The sequence below is a fragment of the Canis lupus genome, chromosome 4 (assembly GCF_011100685.1).
Source record: "Canis lupus familiaris isolate Mischka breed German Shepherd chromosome 4, alternate assembly UU_Cfam_GSD_1.0, whole genome shotgun sequence".
NCBI classification, from domain to species: domain Eukaryota; kingdom Metazoa; phylum Chordata; class Mammalia; order Carnivora; family Canidae; genus Canis; species Canis lupus.
The window spans coordinates 75,540,010-75,559,252 of NC_049225.1; the positions used below are offsets into that span (position 1 = coordinate 75,540,010).

The following is a 19,243-nucleotide window of genomic DNA, read 5'->3' on the forward strand; positions in this document are numbered from 1 at the left end:
AAAAAGACAAAAATATGGATACAGTAAAAGAATCAGGTTGCCAGGGAAGAGAGGGATGAATAGGTGGAGTTCAGGAGAATTTTAGAATGGTAAAACTATTCTGTGTGATGCTGTAATATTGGATATACAACATTATACATTTGTCAAAATCCATAGAACTCTACAACTCAAAGAGTGAACCCTAAGGTAAACTATGAATTTTATTTAATAATATATCAATATTTATTCATCAGTTGTAATAAATGTACCCCTCTAATGCTAGATGTTAATACTAGGGGAAACTGGGGTGGGAGTAAGGAGAAGAGAGATATGGAACCTGCAATTTTTCTGTAAATTTAAAACAACTCTGAAAAATAAAGCCTATTACTTAAATTTTTAAAAAATTCATTTTCCTCGATAATTCAGAGGCATTTTTAAATAATCTTCACCTATAGTGTGAAATTCCTTTGGAATTGACTAATATTTGTATATGAATGGGTGGGTCACATTAATATTCTACTCAGAAGTTTCTCTCAGGGTAGAATGAAAGTTCCAGGCTCTCTGAGACTGGGGGTTTCTGAAAGGGAAAGTAGAATTCAGAAAAAAATGCTTAAGACAACTGTCACTTTCACATTCTGGTTATCACAATACCCATGTCACAATACCCTGTCTACATGGTAGAAACATTTTCTCATTCTTCTATTTGTGACTATGTCAGTGTTTGTGAGTAGGGGAATAGATAGAGAACACAGAGATTTTCATTTGGGCAAATTACTTTAACCTCTTCCTAAAATAAAGATATTAACTGTCACTTCAGATCAAAGGGTTATTATGACAATTAAATGAGGTAATGCGTTACTGAGGTCTCAATAAAATATTAGCAATTGTTATTACTGATGCTATTTCTTGCCATTGAAATACTTTCTGATGAAATGCAGATTTTAGTATGTCTAGTCTGAGAAAGCTAAATGTAGGTTGTAGGAGGTGAAGGGATAGAGATGGGAAGGATATCTGGATGAAGTAAAGAAGGAACTAACATTTTTGATGGCAGCTATAAAATCAAGCATCATACACTTTGTTATATCAAGAATCATGGCAGCCTCAGGAATTATCCCTTTTTGTAGATGGAGAAATTAGACTCAGTAGGTAATTTCTCCATGGTACCACAACTAGTTATTGTAACTGGTAATGCTGGGGTCCAACTCAGAAATTTTTTACTTATCGTGTGTGCTTCCCTGTATGGCATATGATGCCATGTGGACTGAGAGATTAGCCTCATTAGTTATTTGGGCTACTTGAGACTGCTCCAACCATGCAGTCATACTGGTTCTTCCCATGATGGGTGCTTGATAAATATCAAATTTGTTTAACATATTTTAAAACAAATGGGAAAGTGAATGAATGGATGAATTAGGAGAACTATACCAAATTGCAGAGTATTGAACATAAATCAAAAGTGATTCTATTTTATACCATGGGTGTGTTGCTCAAAAGTTCCAGAGCTTCTAGAAATATAATCATATTTTAAACAATGTAAGGAACCTCCCCAAATGAACCTGATAGTTTTGTAAAGAGAAAATTCCTTTTGAAATAGGAATGATTACCTCATTTATCAATCACTTTTGATTTCACTGGGTTGAGCTTTTTCTCAAATAGGTTTGAGTAGAAGATTGAGTAAATAGTCTAAAAGCTTCCCTTGGAGGTCACTTCATGAAATAAGCATAAGTCAGAGCTGGGTCACCAAAATCACTTGGTGTTTCTAAAGTACTTTGTTCCCACCTTACATAGGTCTACACATTGGCTCAACTAACTAGTTCTATTTTTTTTTTCTGATTAAGTCTGTTCTAGGCTACTGTTCACATCTTTCTCTTCAGTTCTCATAGAAAGATGAACATGTTACCTTGTATCTGAATCTAATTTTAACTTGTATTTTTGATTAGAGCTATTAATGAAAAGTAATCCTGCTGCTGAAAGTGTTTTAATTAAATTAGTCAGCAGGCACTTTTGAAGCCTATTATGTGCTAGATAATATATAGAGATGAAAAAAATACCTGTCCTTAATAAACTCATAGTATAATAAATAGGATTGTTAATTACCATTTAAAGATTATTTCTATCTTTAATGTTAATAATAACATCCACATTGTTCTGCAATAATATGGTAAAGCCTTTACATGTAAAATGCCATAGAGAAGTAAGGGAATATTCAATATGTGAAGGGGTTGCTGAGTGGAAATTTATATTTATTGAATATCAACTATGTACCAGGCCCTATGCCCACTAAATTCTTAAAACTGTTCAATGAAACGAGTAATTTTACCCCCATTCAACAGATGGGGAAAAATACCAGTGCCGGTAAAAGGCAAAACTGGGCATTCAAAACCTAGTCCTACTGACTCTTAGAGTTTTCCTCCCACCGATGCCACCATTTTCTGAAGACCTACCATGCCCCAAGCTCTGGAATAAGAAGTTTTATATGCCTAGATGGTTCATGTGATATGCCTGGATCTGACCAAACTTTAATGGTTCTTGGGGAAGTGACAGATGATAGCCTTACCTCAAGCACCAGTTGATATTAATGGGATGTACTTCTGGAGTTATATAGAGTTGTGTCTTGTTTTGTGTTTTACTGGAAGATAAAGTACAACTGGGGGCAGGTGCCTGAGAGAACAGAGCAAACTAGGACAATAGAGACAAAGAAGTAGCCTCCTTTCATCTGTTCATCTCTCCTCACTTCCACCTTGAGCCTGACTGGTTGGTCTTCAGCCAGAATTAAGATAGAAATGAAAGTCCATCTAAGAGTCAGGGCATAAACAGTGCTGATTTGGGGCTCAGATAACTAAATTGAATCCAGAATGGAGCATGCCCCATACTGTCTACCTGTAACCTGCAGAGAAGGAGGAAGCAATGCTCTTCCAGTGGATTGGCTTTCTAAAGCTACTGTAACAAATTACCACAAATTCAGTAGCTTAGAACAACAGAAATATATTCTCTAATTGTTCTGGAAACCTGAAGTTTGAGATTAGTATCACTGAGATGTTGGCAGAATAGCTTTTCCTCTGGAGGCTCTTAGGTAGGATGTGTTCCTTGCCTCTTCCAACTGCTGGTGGCTACTAGCATTCATTGGCTTATGTCTGCATCACTCCAGTCTTTAAGGCCAACATCTTCAAATCCCTCTCTGCCTCCATCTTCACATCACCTTCTCTTCTGTGTCAAATCTGCCTCTCTCTCCCTCTCATAAAAATGAATGTGATTGTGTTTAAGTCCCACCCTAATAATCTAAAATAATTTCCCCTCTCAATCACCTGATCATACTAATCAGGTCTGCAAAGACTGTTTTCAGATAAAGTAATGGTTGCAGGTTCCAGGATTTAGGATGTGGATATCTTTGGGGGGCCACTTTTCAGTTTACTACACTCAGGATCCCTGTCTTCCAAGGCAGTGGGTAAGAGCCTCATTCAGGGCCTACAGGGCATGGACTGTGCAGAGGATACTCAAACAATAGAAAAGGAGCAACCTGTACTGAGACCCTGGAAAACTGAATGTGACCCAAGGACACCTTGGTTGAGTAGATGGGTGATGAGTGATAACCTGAAGGAGCAGGTGTGAACTAAGAACCATGGCAATTTGGAAATTGTTCTTCATGTGGTTACATAGACTCTCACACCGTGGTAGAGGCTGAGACATTTGGATGAGCTGTAACCAGTATTTGATAGAGCAAAATACAAAAAGATGTGATCATAAAGCAGCTATATTTTCGTCAGTGCTTCCTTTCTCAGTAGCTAGATGGGCTAATAGCTAGTTGTTCTTTTGCAACATGAGAGAGCACTCAGGCATGGCCTGTAATTTTCTGATACCTTTTAAATATAAAAAATCCTCTGGTCAGTCTTAATGCAGTAATTAAATGCCCAGTCCAATTTTATACTTTACTTAAAGCTAAAGCTTCTCCCTTCCTCTGGTTTAGTGCTACTTCTAGCCAAGACACCTACAGGATGACAGGAGACATAACCTACCTCTATTTCCCAGCTTTACACTTTCCTTCTCCCCCACCCAGCCTTACCCCTTCATAGTAGTCAATTGTAGAGGTAGAGATAGCTAAAAGAAAGTTTTTACTGACTAGAAGAGATGTAATCTGACATTACTGCCCTCTGTCAAATTCCCAATACTGATTCTTTTTCTCATGGGCAGTTTTCTTCTGAGTTTCTCCAAGATTCTCCCACTAGGAACATCAAATGGCAATTCATAAAACACTGACAATCCGACTGACTGCTGGGGAGCGAACCCTTAGGCCCTAGGAACCCAGCAGTCACCACACACGGGGTCCATTGCCTCATCACTGGCTCTATTGGATAAGATCAAGTTAAGATGGCTCTAGGCCAACTCTCTCCCAAAGGATTGCAATTAGGTCCAAGGTGAGCTCCCATGTGATCTGCCTATGCAGCCCCCAAAAAGGCAGTTTACCCTGATGCATTTCCTCTTCTCTGCCACTTCAAGCTTCTAGAAGCCAGAAATTTACAGCTTTGAGACAAAAAACTCCATTGAAAAGGACTATCTTTGCAGTTACTGAGATACTTTCCCATAAAATCCTTTGTCCTCTTTTTCCTCTTCCTGTTCACTTGGTATTTGAAACCAGAAAGAATATAGCATGTAATTTTGACTTTCCAGGACTTGTACAAACTTATAGCCTTCACACAGATGATCCAGAGCATGTTAGACTGACTTCAGTGAACCCCCGAACCCCTCCATCCTCTTCCTTGATGTGAAGATTTTCCCACTGCCTCAGAGGCCATATCTTTCCAACAACCAAGCTCTTCTAATAGATGTAACAGAGGTGTAGCAAAAGGCCATCTGGGACTTTGCTCCAAATCCTCTGTCTCTGTACCCTGGTAAGATTAAACTGTCCAACCTAGAAATTCTAAATCAGATCCTACAGCTTTTACCAGTTGGCCTAAAAGGCCTCCCCCTTTCTTATTTCCTTTTCTCCTGGGTAGCACCAACACATGAGAAAAAGAAATCAAGTCTATTTAGAGGCCGCATGCTTTTTAGGGCACTCTTTTTTTGTTTTGTTTTTTAATATTTTATTTATTTATTCATGAGAGACACACAGAGGGAGGCAGAGACATAGGCAGGTTCCATGCAGGGAGCCCGATGTGGGACTTGATCCCAGGACTCCGGGATCATGCCATGAGCTGAAGGCAGATGCTCAACCGCTAAGCCACCCAGGCATCCTTATAGGACACACTTGATGCAAAAACTGTTCAATAACTTCAGAAACTCTGGTTCTTGGGCCATAAGTCTACTTTGTTGAAGAAATATGTTCTCTTTAGCCTTTGCTATTTTGCCTTTCCTAAAATACTGATTTCAACTTTAATTTAGCCTCATCACTGCAGAGGCAGATGGAAATATTCTGGCTTCTCTGCTAGAGAAAGTATTCAGGTTTCTTAGCAAAAATTAGCAGAGAAGTTATTTTTTCAAATACATATATATCTTATAAGGAAAGAAGAACTTCACTATTAAATAATATGTTAAAGCTTAATCATCTGGATAACAATATATGTCATATAATACATATTTGTTGACTATTTAGGGATCTATACAAATTTCCAAAATATGTCATTTCCCTGAAAGACAAGCAACATATGGTGGAATTTAATAGTTATATGGCTTTTATGAAAAGTAATTCATTGTTTTACAGAGGTATTTTAATGGATGATAAATGATATTTGAAGTAAAACTGAATTTCTTTAAAATGAATCCTAGATAAGGAATGAAGAAACAGCAGTTAAGAAATTCAAAAATTGAGATTCAATTTTTACTTACACTTTTAAATAACTATTTATTGAGTCATACTACACTTTTATGACAAAGTACCATTTTATAAACTCTTGATTTCTAGTCAGTACTGGTAAGGAATTATAAAACTATAAATCAAAATACTTCAAAAAGTCAAATTATATTTTAGTAAAATTAATTAAAGACTGCTATAAAATAGACTTCCGATTTTGAAAACATCCATTTATAACTGATGAGAAATATGATTGTCAGTATTAAATCTTCTTATATGTGTTCTACTTGGAGGATAATAGCCAAAATGGCTTTAAGCTAATATAAATTATAGCATGAGTTTTATTTTTAGTGACAGAAAGATACAGGTTCAAATTCTAAGCTTGCCACTTTCTAAATATAACCTTGAGCAATTAACTTGGCTTGTCTGAAGACAGCTTCCTCACCATTAAAAGGGAATAATAATAATACTCCACCAAGCATTAAATGACTTACTTCCAGTGAGAGGAAGCTAAGAAAACTAACTTTCCCAAATGAACAACTAGAAAATAGTTTTTTAAAGTATTCTGTCGGGAAGCTTAGTAGAGCCAATAAGACAGTGAATAATTAAAGAGACAAAATCTCAGAAAAGAAAGAAACCCAGGGTGGGGACCTCTTTTCCCCACCAGTGTCTGCTTGTTCTGGAAGAGGGTACCTATGAGAAAGGTAGAAGCGAGCAGAACTTTCCATTGACTCACATGAAAATAATTAGAGTTCAGAGTCTCTTTGTAGCAGGGATTCTGAAAGACAGCTCCTTAGGTATAATAGTGAATCAGAAGTAGACCAGTCCTCCCAGGAACAGAAGCCTTGCTTCAAATCATCTTAATCCAAAGGTAAAAAAAGAGAAAAAAGGAGCACACACAGGTGCAACCAAATAACAGTACAATAGAATTTAGATTCAAGTTATCCGTAATTTCATTAAGTAAAAATGGACTAATTGCTACAATTAAAAGACATAGATTGACAGAGTTGCATACAATATGTGTGTATTCTGAACATTATGAGCCAAACCTAAAATATAAGAAAACCTAAAGTCTGGAATTAAAAGTCTGAAAAACAATGTACCGGGATGCCTGGGTGGCTCAGTGGTTAAGTGTCTGCCCTGGGCTCAGGGCGTGATCCCGGGGTCCTGGGATCGAGTCCCACATCAGACTCCCTGCATGGAGCCTGCTTCTCCCTCTGCCTGTGTCTCTCTGCCTCTCTCTGTGTCTCTCATGAATAAATAAATAAAATCTTTTTTAAAAAATGTACCACTCAAATACTAAACAGTGTGGTTTTAAAATAGGCCCTTGGATTCTTTGACACTACTCCCTTCAAAGGTAAAGCCTAATTCCCTCTTCTGGAGAATAAGTTGCACTTAATGACTCACTTCTAATGAATAGAATGTGGCAGAAGTGAAAGTGTGCAATTTAGCCTAGGTCATAAAATTTGTTGTGGCTTCCTCCTTGGCCTCTCTCCCTCAGATTGCTTGCTCTGTGGGAAGCCAGCTTCGAAATCATGAGGACACTCAGGCAGCCTATTGGAGAAGTCCATGTGATGAGGAACCACAGCTTCCTGTCAACAGCCAATATGAAACCAAGGCCTGCAGTCAAAAGCCATGTGAGTGAGCCATCTTGGAAGTAGGTTGTCCCCATTCAAGCCTTCAGCCCCATTCAAGTCTCATGAAGGTGCAGCTCCACTTGATATCTTGACTGCAACCTCCTGAGACACTAAGCTGCTTCTATATCCCTGGCTCCCTTTAAACTATTAGAAGCAATAAATGTTGGTTTTTAAGCTACCAAGTTTTAGGGGTACTTTGTTAGTCAGGAATAAATAACTAATATACTAACCAAAAGAAAGCTGGTAAGAACTACATTAATATGATAAAAATATATATATACTTTAAGTCAAAAAGAAATATTTTGGAAAAGCGGTGTAATTTAACAGATAATTATAATAATACATAAATTTGTATCACCTAATAATATAGCCTAAAAATGTATAAAGCAAAAATTGATGGAATTATAAAAAATAAGAAGCAGATGCACATTCACACTGGAACATTTAAAAAATATACCTCTATGTAACTGATAGAACCAGAAGACCAAAAAAAATGATATAAAAATTTTGAACAACCCAGTTAAAAATGTATGTAATTGAATACGCAACAACTGCAAGCCACACATTCTTTTCAAATACACATGGAAAATTTTCAAAATTGCTGAACCGTAAAGCAACTCAACAAATTTCAAAAGAATGGCATCACACAAAATATACTAGATGACCACAGATCAAGGCATAATAAAAAGATAACTATAAAATTCCCATAAATTTGGAAAATACAAAATATGCTTCTGGATCCCTGGGTGGCGCAGCGGTTTGGCGCCTGCCTTTGGCCCAGGGCGCGATCCTGGAGACCCGGGATTGAATCCCACGTCGGGCTCCCGGTGCATGGAGCCTGCTTCTCCCTCTGCCTGTGTCTCTGCCTCATTCTCTCTCTCTCTGTGACTATCACAAATAAATAAAAATTAAAAAAAATATATGCTTCTAAATAACCTCTGGATCAAAGAAAAGATCACAATGGAAGTTAGAAAATATTTTGAATTTAATGATATGAAAATATTTGTTGAATTTAACTAAAGTCATACGTTAGAGGGAAATACATAGCCTTAAGTACATATATGAGGAAGAACAAAGACTGAAAAATCAGTGATCTAAGGATCCATCTCAATAAGTTAGTAAAATAATAGCAACTTAAACTCCTCAAAAATAGAAAAAACTAATGAAAAAAGCAAAAAATGAGGGACAGAAGACTAAAATATAATAGGATCAACAAAGTAAAAATTGATTCTTTGAAAAGACTAATGAAATTAATAAACTCTAGGGAAAGCTTATTAAGAAAAAAAGTCACAAATCAGTAATACCAGGATTGGAAAGGGTGATATATAACTACTGCTCCTATACATTTTTCAAATATAAGAGAATATTAAGTATAATCTTGCAGATTGGAATTCTGTGATCCATTCACAATGATGGTTATCTTCTTTAACTTGGCAAATGCCCACTGATGTCGTTGTGAAGTCAAAAGACATTTGGCTTCAGGATTTAATGCTCTATAAAAACCAGTAGTAAATAACTTTAATTTTATATCACAGTGAAACTTTATGGGATACAAACTCTATTGTTATAAAAAAAATTGACTCTCTAAGAAATTCACAAGACTCCCCAAATTCCACAGTCTTCACAGCCTCTTTCCACTTCCTGCTCAAACAGAAGAGAATGGCACATAGAACTATTCTTAGTGGAATTAGAAGTCACAGTGAATAATTTTTTACTTGCCCAATTCCTATGAAAAATAAAATATTTCAGTGATTTAATTTCTTACTGTAAACCTGGCCTGATCTTGAAGCAGTGCTTCCATACCACTATTATTGAACATACCATTAGGACTTCCTTATTTTTTGTAATTGGAATTGCATGTTAAAGGGGATAAACTAAAACCACCATGTGACCCTGGCTGCTATCTCATCTGCAATTCTACACCTGAAAGTGACTACTTAAAGAATAATGTGATTACAATGGGTAGAATGCTATTTATACCCTCAACCAGAGTTATTTTAGAAACAGGACGATAGTAAGTGAATCACATGTTTTATCTTTTAGGGAAGATATGAATTCCATGTTCTCCATTTATAAAAAGAAACAGAAAAAGAAAGAATTCTTTACCTACAAAGCTTTCTGCTGAGGAATGCCTTAGCGATATTATCATTGTGATACCATTTAATAAGTGGCTTAAGAAGACCTAATATTGCAGGCAACATTGTCAAAGACCATTATAATTATCTACAGTTGGTTCTGGGTGATTATCTGGCTTTTCGCTGTCCTTTTTCCTGGCTTTTCTTCTTTCTCTTTCCAAATCCTGCTTTGGGACCATTTAACTGCTCAGTAGCACTTCTCTAAGTGAGCTGGTAGGAAATGATGGAGATGAAATTTAGGTTTTTCTATGTATACATATATTTAATTCATGGAAGATTTTTGAAGGAGAGAGCTCAGCTGTAAAGTGAGATTTGAAGAACTCTGGGGTGTTTAACATTTCCTGTCTTTATCTCATAGCAACTATGAATGCACTGATTTGACCACCTTTATTAGACCCTCCAAGCAAATTCCATATATATAGACTTTTTCTAAGTCCTAAGTCTGTAACAAAGAATTGGTCACTGCTCCAGCCCACATTTGCTCCTCCCTGTTGTCATCTTTGATGGATTCTTCTAACTTAAGGGCATACACAGTTCAAACCGACAAATACAAGAACCAAATGCTGTGCTGTAAAACTTATTTTTTCAGTTTGATCACCTGGGTGTTTGACTTGTCTTTTGCCCTCTTTGAGAGCCTTTGTTATCTGGATTCTTGGCTGGCTTCCTCTGTCCAGTGACAAGCAGTGTATGGCTTTGCTTCTCCATAATCCTCATAATCAACACTTCCATTTATAATAACAAAGTACATTCACCAACACTCTTGTGTGGAGCACTTTACTTACTTTTCAGAAATCAGAGGAAAGGTAAACAGATTCCTGCTGGATCCCATATTCAGAGCTTATCGGTAACCCAAGGAGAGAACACACTAGGACTTTCTTTTGGAAGTGTCAACGCTTTAGACATATCAGAGCAGGATTTTATCTCTATGTCCAATCTGATATAAAAATTATCTCTTGAGCTGCACATGAGTGGCTCAGTTGGTTAAGTGTCCAATCTTGACTTTGGCTCAGATTGTGATCTCAGGACTCTCAGATCAAGCCCCACATCAGCTCCACTCTGAACAAGAAACCTGCTTAAGATTCTCTCTGTCCTTCCTCTCTCCCTAATCCTTCTATAAAAAATAATTTTAATTAAATTTTAAAAATAATATTATCTCTTGGGGGTTGGTGCTTGGGTGACTGAGTTGGTGAAGGGTCTGTTTTTGCTCAGGTCATGATCCTGGGGTACTGGGATGGAGCCCTGAGTTGGGTCCCCTGGTCAGCAGGGAGCCTGCTTCTCCCTCTGCCCTTCCATCCCTCATGCTCATTCTCTCTATCTCTCAAATAAATAAATAAAATCTCTTTAAAAATTTTAAAATTATCTCTTGGAAGGAAGATATTATTCTTCCAGATGGGTTGGAAAATGGATAGAATAAGCTTTAACTCCACACCAGACCTGATATTACTTCCCTTTTGTATCATTCTGAATTAGTGTAACCCAGCTAATGTAACTAGGGTTTCTTGATATCTCTTTTGTTGAAAACAGGAAAGAAAAGGGTGCCTGTCTGGCTGATCAGAAGAGCATGTGACTCTTGATCCTGGGGTCACAAGTTTGAATCCCACATTAGATATAGAGATTATTTAAAAAAAAAAAAAGAACTTAAAAAAAAAAGAGTATGCAAACAGGAAAAAAAAGTTTTTACAATCTTACTTGAAGCAAAATTTCAATGTGAATATTCAGCCATATGAAAGGTTCCAAATTTTCCAACTTGACATTAGACTTATAGCAGTATTTTACTCCCCGCCCCCCATCTCCTGTTATCAACAAAGCAAAGAAGAAATGGGATTCCTATCAGTATATGTTGTCATGTGTTAAATCGTCCGGATAAAAAGTGCTATGAACTGAAGTGTATCCTCTCAAAATTCAAATGTTGAATCCTTAACCCCCAGTGTGACTATATTTGGGAATCAGGCCTTTAAGGAGGAAATTAAGGTTACGTGATGTAAATGTTGGGACCCTAATCCAATATGACTAGTGCCCTTGTAAGAAGAGAGATACCAGGGATGCATGCACATAGAGGAAAGGCTATCTGAGAACACAGCAAAAAGGTGCTATCTGAAAGCCAAGGAAAGAGGCCTCAGGAAAAAACAAACATGTTAACACCTTGATCTTGGATATCCAGCCTCAAAAACAGTGAGAAAATAAATTTCTATTGTTTAAGCCACTTAGCCCATAGTGTTTTGTTATGGCATCCCTAGAAGACTAATACATCAGTCAAAAATATCTTCATGAAGAAAACTGAGGAAGTCAAGCCTGCAAACTTAAAAAAAAAAAAAGATTTTTAATTTATTCATTTGAGAAAGAGAGAGAGAGGAAAAGGGAACACAAATGGGGGGAGGGTCAGAGGGAAAGGGAGAAGCAGACTCCCTGCCCAGAAGGAAGCTCCACATGGGGCTTGATCCCAGGATCCCAAGATCATGACCTGAACTGATCCCAAGATCAAGCACTTAACTGTTTGAGCCACCCAGTGCCCCAGTCCTTCAAACTTTTGATCAAATTTATCTTTTTTGGAATCTGTGGATTTAATTGGATTGCTTTGGACAAAAATGATTTAGTCATCTTTTAAAAATAGTAATATCAAAGCACCAATTAGCACAACTTTATTCTCTCAGAGTTCAAATAAAAAATTACCTGATTAGTGGGGTAATTTTTTATGATTCAACACTATGCTAGCTATCTGGTGGAATTTGGGGCATATGATTTCAATTAGAAACATCTAAAGAAAGAAATTCACCAATATCATAACTTTGGTTGTATTATGTTGACTGTTCTATGGGCTATAGCTTTCTCCTTCTTATCCATATCTCCCAAATTTTCTTCAGTGTTCTAGTATTTCCTTTATAGTGGAAAACTAAAATATAGTGGGCTTGAAAACATTACATGTATGTATGTAATTTTTATTTACATAGTATTTTTAAGCCAATTACACTTTTCATGCTTTACATATTTTGTATATTTATATTATAGATATAGATGGAAACAGTGTGCTATAATGCTATCCCTCAGTTTATCTAGAGGGTTAGGAATAGCCACTTGGGGAAGGATTATGAAAGAAGAAAAAAATAACTGTGGCAGCAATGACATGAGAAAAAACTATGACAAAAGAGAATAGAGCATGTTTGGACAAATGTGCAGTTTGTTGTGCCACTAGTGTGGTGAGGATACATGTATTGTGTAAATTAAGGCTGGATAGACTAGAAACTGATGACTGAAAATCATAAATGCCATGTTAAGGAGTTTGAACTTTATTCAGCAACAGTGGAATACATAAATGATGGCATGGGTGGTGGTGTGAAGGCTTACTGACTGGAGCTTGGGAGACAAAAGCTATAAAATAGTCCTTGACAGAGATGCTGTAGGTCTTGAGGACAGAGGGAATAGAGAAAAGAGGATTAAAAAAAAAAATGACATTGCATACAGGGAATGGGTGGAACTTAGAAGTATGTTGGATATGATGAAGAAAGAAAATCACAAAGTCATGATGTTGAGAAGGTCCCAGTTCAAAAGATTGTAAGAGCAGTAGCTCTGTAATGCAATATAGGGAACCCAGGGGGAAGAATAGTAAGTTTTGGTTTGGATAAATGATGAATTAATGTTGATCTCTTATGGAAATGTCCAAATGCTATTTGAGAACACAGGGTAGGAGCTTAGGAGCAAACTGCAAGAAAATGGTTCTCCTTTCTAGGAATGAAAGTATAAACATATCATAAGAAAGAACCAAGGATGAGCCTTTGAGAAGCCCCTCAGTTATGGGGCTGGATGTAGAAGAAAGCAAGCAGCCATGGGGACTGAGGGATAAAAAAGCAGAAATAGTGCAGCTAGATGAAAGAAGAATATGATTATACAGAAGGTGTTGATAAAGGCTTGTCATATGCTTGCTATAGCATGAACATACTTGCTGGTTTGGCCTAACTGAATAAACAGGCTTCAATAACCAAGGAAACCATTTTACTCCCAGAATCAACAATAGGATGGTGCCTTGCTGTCTAGGATAAGATGGGGCTGGCTATTCATGCTAAGACCCTTCCTTCCTGCTTCTTGACCTGTAACTTGGCCTCCCTGTAGCTGTCTTATCTTCAACTCATAGGGAACATAGTCCAGTTAAGAGGAAACTACATCTCTCTTCACTACATCTCTCTTCTCCAGACACCTCCTCCGATTTCTATTATCTCTTATCAGCTGTAATACTATCCAAGGTTGTGATTCCAGACAGCAGAGCCTTGGACATTCTCTCTCTAAGACCAGAGGTTATCCAAACAGCCAATGGGCAAAGAGTAATACCTCACAATTAATAATAATCAAAAGCATTAACAGCTAAAATGGAGACTTCCCTGACCACTCAAGAACACAACTCTGTTGATTGATCTCACTTTAAATTTGTGACTGCTAACCTCTAATGGGCAATCCTATGACAGACGCCTTTCATTCTTTTCCCTATTCTCCTACATTACTACTAGCTAACATTTTTTTTCTTCTACTTTCAAATCTCCTACACCCCCCAACTTTCCCATAATTCTCAGAGATGACATTTGTAGAGATATTAGAAGCAATCACCATCAGCATTCCACCATCAAATACAAATTATAACTTCATTCAGCACCAAACTCTGCATTTTTTAGCTACATTGAATTTATATCATTGCTGAATCAAAATACAGTTCCTTCACCTGGATCCCAAACCCTCAATGATTTTGCTTCTGTTATTATCCCCTCTTTATTGGAACACTTCCATCAGCACAGAGACATGTTCTGATGTTTCACATTAACTTTTCAGAGTCTCAGCTCCATCAGTAAGAATTTTCTAAACACTTAGGTTCTTCCAACAACACTGTCTTTGAGTCACCCTCTTGTTCCTATTTGATTTTATTTGACACAGTACAAATGAAACCACAGTTGTGCATTTAGTCCTTGCTTTATCCAATTATTCTGTCATTAACTTATGGACAAAATGCACTTCCTAAATCTTGGCTAGCCTCTAGATAATGGTACCAATTGATGGGGAAAGACAAATAATGTCAATTCCTTATTTGTTAACAACAATTTGGAACTTAGTCACTAAAACCATCTTTATTTTAAAATGAGTGAAGCCTGGGAAAGAAGCAAAAAATTGTTGAAAGAATGAGAAAATTATACCTGAAGAATAAGGTTAAAGTACTAACCCTATTAAAAATGGGGATGTAATAAAACTGAAGAACAACTTAATGGTCTTTTAAAAGTAGGAGAATATTCAGAGGACAACAAATCTTATCAATTCCATTAATAACAAAGGCAAAAATAGGTTTTGATAAAAGCATCAGAGGCTTTGTTTATTATTTGTGATTTTTTAATAAATTTATTTTTTATTGGTGTTCAATTTGCCAACATATAGAATAACACCCAGTGCTCATCCCATCAAGTGCCCCCCCCCAGTGCCCGTCACCCAGTCACCCCCAACCCCGCCCACCTACCCTTCTACCACCCCTAGTTCGTTTCCCAGAGTTAGGAGTCTCTCATGTTCTGTCTCCCTTTCTGATATTTCCCACTCATTTTTTCTCCTTTTCCCTTTATTCCCTGTCACTATTTTTTATATTCCCCAAATGAATGAGACCATATAATGTTTGCCTTTCTCCGATTGACTTATTTAACTCAGCATAATACCCTCCAGTTCCATCCACATTGAGGCAAATGGTGGGTATTTGTCATTTCTAATGGCTGAGTATATTCCGTTGTACACATAAACCACATCTTCTTTATCCACTCATCTTTCGATGGACACTGAGGCTCCTTCCACAGTTTGGCTATTGTGGACATTGCTGCTATAAACATCAGGGCACAGGTGTCCCGGCGTTTCACTGCATCTGTATCTTTGGGGTAAATCCCCAGCAGTGCAATTGCTGAGTCGTAGGGCAGATCTATTTTTAACTCTTTGAGGAACCTCCACACAGTTTTCCAGAGTGGCTGCACCAGTTCACATTCCCACCAACAGTGCAAGAGGGTTCCCCTTTCTCCACATCCTCTCCAACATTTGTGGTTTCCTGCCTTGTTAATTTTCACCATTCTCACTGGTGTGAGGTGGGATCTCATTGTGGTTTTGATTTATATTTCCCTGATGGGAAGTGATGCAGAGCATTTTCTCACGTGCATGTTGGCCATGTCTATGTCTTCCTCTGTGAGATTTCTCATCATGTCTTTTGCCCATTTCATGATTGGATTGTTTGTTTCTTTGCTGTTGAGTTTAAGAAGTTCTTTATAGATCTTGGAAACTAGCCCTTTATCTGATACGTCATTTGCAAATATCTTCTCCCATTCTGTAGGTTGTCTTTTAGTTTTGTTGACTGTATCTTTTGCTGTGCAAAAGCTTCTTATCTTGATTCAGTCCCAATAGTTCATTTTTGCTTTTGTTTCTCTTGCCTCCGTGGATGTATCTTGCAAGATGTTACTGTGGCTGAGTTCAAAAAGGGTGTTGCCTGTGTTCTCCTCTAGGATTTTGATGGATTCTTGTCTCACATTTAGATCTTTCACCCATTTTGAGTTTATCTTTGTGTATGGTGAAAGAGAGTGGTCTAGTTTCATTCTTCTGCACCTGGATGTCCAATTTTCCCAGCACCATTTATTGATATTATTTGTGATTGAAATGCATTACGAAATAAGTTTTAGAATCACTTTTACTAGAATAGATATGTTCATGTAAAATGTAACTGCCTCATTTAGGAAGGATTCAGGAATGGCTGTTCTTGAAGTCAGTGGAAAGTAATAAATTACCTCTACAAGACTCTTTTACTGAAATGGGTCTTACTAATTCTGAAATGTTTTGTACTGCCATATCATGGTTATTTTTTCTTTAGTCAAATAAAAATTTATGTTTCCTCAAGCTATGATAAAGAGTTTCAGAAACCTGGTAACAGAAATGTAATAGAAGTACTTCCACTTTGCAAACCTTTCCGTGTTCTTTACTTTCTTAAATGAGTAAAACCTTCTGTAAATGCTGTGATATATACCACAAAGCCCTCTGGGACTTGTGTTTGTTGGTTCATTTTTTGTTTTTTGGAGTTTTTTGCCTCTTTTTTTCTGTCTCTCTTCTTTTATAAGACAATGTGGTAAACACCATCAGTATATAACTATTTTTAACATTTAGAAAACTAGGAATGTTCTTCAACACAATAACCAGCAAAGAAATTGAATCAGCAATCAAAAAACTCCCAATAAACAAAAGTCCAGAACCAGATGGAGTCACAGGTGAATTCTGCCAAACATTTAAAGAAGAGTTAATACCTATTCTTCTAAAACTATTTCAAAAAATAGAAAAGGAAGAAAAACTTCCAAATTCATTCTATGAAACAAGCATTTCCCTGTGTGCCAAAACTGGATAAGACACCACTAAAAAAGAGAAATACAGGCCAATATCCCTGATGAACATAGATGCCAAAATCCTCAACAAAATACTAGCAAACTGATACAACAATTCATTTAAAAAAAAACATTCACCATAATCAAATGGGTTTATTCCTGGGTTGCAAGGATGGTTCAGTATCCACCAATCAGTGTGATATTTCATATCAAAAAGTGAAAGGATAAGAATAATATGATCATTTCAATAAATACAGAAAAAGTATTTGATAAAGTACAACACCCATTCATGATAAAAATTCTCAACAAAGTAGGGAATATAGGGAACATAGCTCAACATAATAAAGACCATATATGATAAACACACAGCTAACATCATCCTTAATGGAGAAAAACAGAGAGCTTTTCCCCTAAGGTCAGGGAAAGACAAGGGTATCCACTATTTCCACTTTTATTCAACATATTACTGGAGGTCCTAGCCATAGCCACCAGACAATAAAAAGAAATAAAAGGCATTCAAATTGGCAATAAAGAAGTAAAACTTTCACTATTTGGAGATGATATAAAACTCTATATAGAAAACCTGAAAGACTCCACCAAGAAAACTACTAGAGCTGGGAAAGAAATTTAGAAAAGTCACAGGATACAAAATCAATGTATAGAAATCTGTTTCATTTCCATACACCAATAATAAGCAGCAAAAAAAGATATTAAGAAAATATTCCCTTTTACAATTGCATCAGAAATAAGATACCTAGGACTAAACCTAACCAAAGAGGAGAAACACCTGTACTCTGAAAACTATAAAACAATGATGAAAGAAATTGAAGACAATGCAAAAAAAAATGGGAAGACTTCCATGCTCACAGATTGGAAGGACAAATATTGTTAAAACGTCTATACTATTCAAAGCAATCTTAATGCAATCCCTATCAAAATACCAACAGCATTCTTCACAGAACTAGAACAAACAGTGCTAAAATTTGTAAGGAACCACAGATAAATGAAAATATGTTCAACATCATATGTTACCATCAGGTAGATGCAAATCAAAACTACCACACCTGTCAGAATTATTAAAATCAACAACACAGGAAACAAGTGTTGGGGAGGATGTGGAGAAAAAGAAACCCTCATGACACTGTTGGTGGGAATGTGAACTGGTGCAGCTACTGTGGAAAACAGTATAGAAGTTCCTCCATAAGTTAAGAATAGATCTACCTTATGATACAACACTCACATTACTGGGTATTTGCCCAAAGAATACAATAACACTAATTCAAAGGGATACATGCACCCCTATGTTTATTACAACATTATAACATTATTTCCAATATACTTGCTATTCTATATATATACTTACTGTATATATACTTTATATATATATATATATATATTCTATATATATACTTACTCTATATATATATATTCCACTATATATAATGGAATTTTATCTGGTCACAAAAGATAATGAAATCTTGCCATTTGCAATGACATGGATGGAACTAGAGAGTATAATACTAAACAAAATAAGTCAGGCAAAGAAAGACAAACACCATATGGTTTTACTCATATGTGGAATTTAGCAAACAAAGCAAATGATCAAAGGGGGGAAAAGGGAAAGAGACAAATCAAGAAACAGACTTTAATTATAGAGAACAGATGATTATCAGAGAGGAGGTGGGTAGAGGGATAGGTTAAATAGGTGATGGGGATTAAGGAGTGCACTTGTTGTGATGACAGCTCATCACCTGGTGTTACATGGAAGTGTTGAGTCACTATATTGTGCACCTGAAACTAATATAAAACTGTATGGTAACGCCCTAGAATAAAAAAAACAACTATGCATGTTTTCTTTATTAATTGCACAAATACCACAAAATGGTATTAAGTACTGCATAGTGTGAATCTTCAACTCATATTATATTTTACTGTATAATAGTCATGAGTGTGAAGAATACATTTGACCCCAATTAAACCTGTTCCCCATTTTTATTAGGCTCTAAAAGTCTAGGTACAATGTTCTATTTCTATAGATATGAAGGCATAGACTTACGAGGAAATTTCATGTTTCTGTCATGTTTATATTTCTATCTGTGTTTCAGTCATGTAGAGGAGTTGAACCTCTATGCTCTGATGTATGTGATGTATTTTTAAATGACAAAATATGGAAAAATTGAATACCTGTTAAAACCTACTAACCATGAGAAAGTCAGAACACACTATGAATTACAGAAGAAACTCAGTGAATCATCTGGATAATGTGGGCAAAAAAGCCACATTTACATGAAATATCCAAGTAATTCCAACTTTGGGGACTTATTTACCTAGATATGGCACTTC

The 19,243-nt window shown here is 36.5% G+C and overlaps 1 long non-coding RNA gene across 1 annotated transcript in view; it reads right to left on the bottom strand.

The window, feature by feature from the left end:
* The window catches only part of LOC111095653, a 128,695-nt gene that overhangs the window by 56,202 nt on the left and 53,250 nt on the right, over positions 1-19,243 (bottom strand). The gene's annotated exons all lie outside the window — the stretch shown is intronic.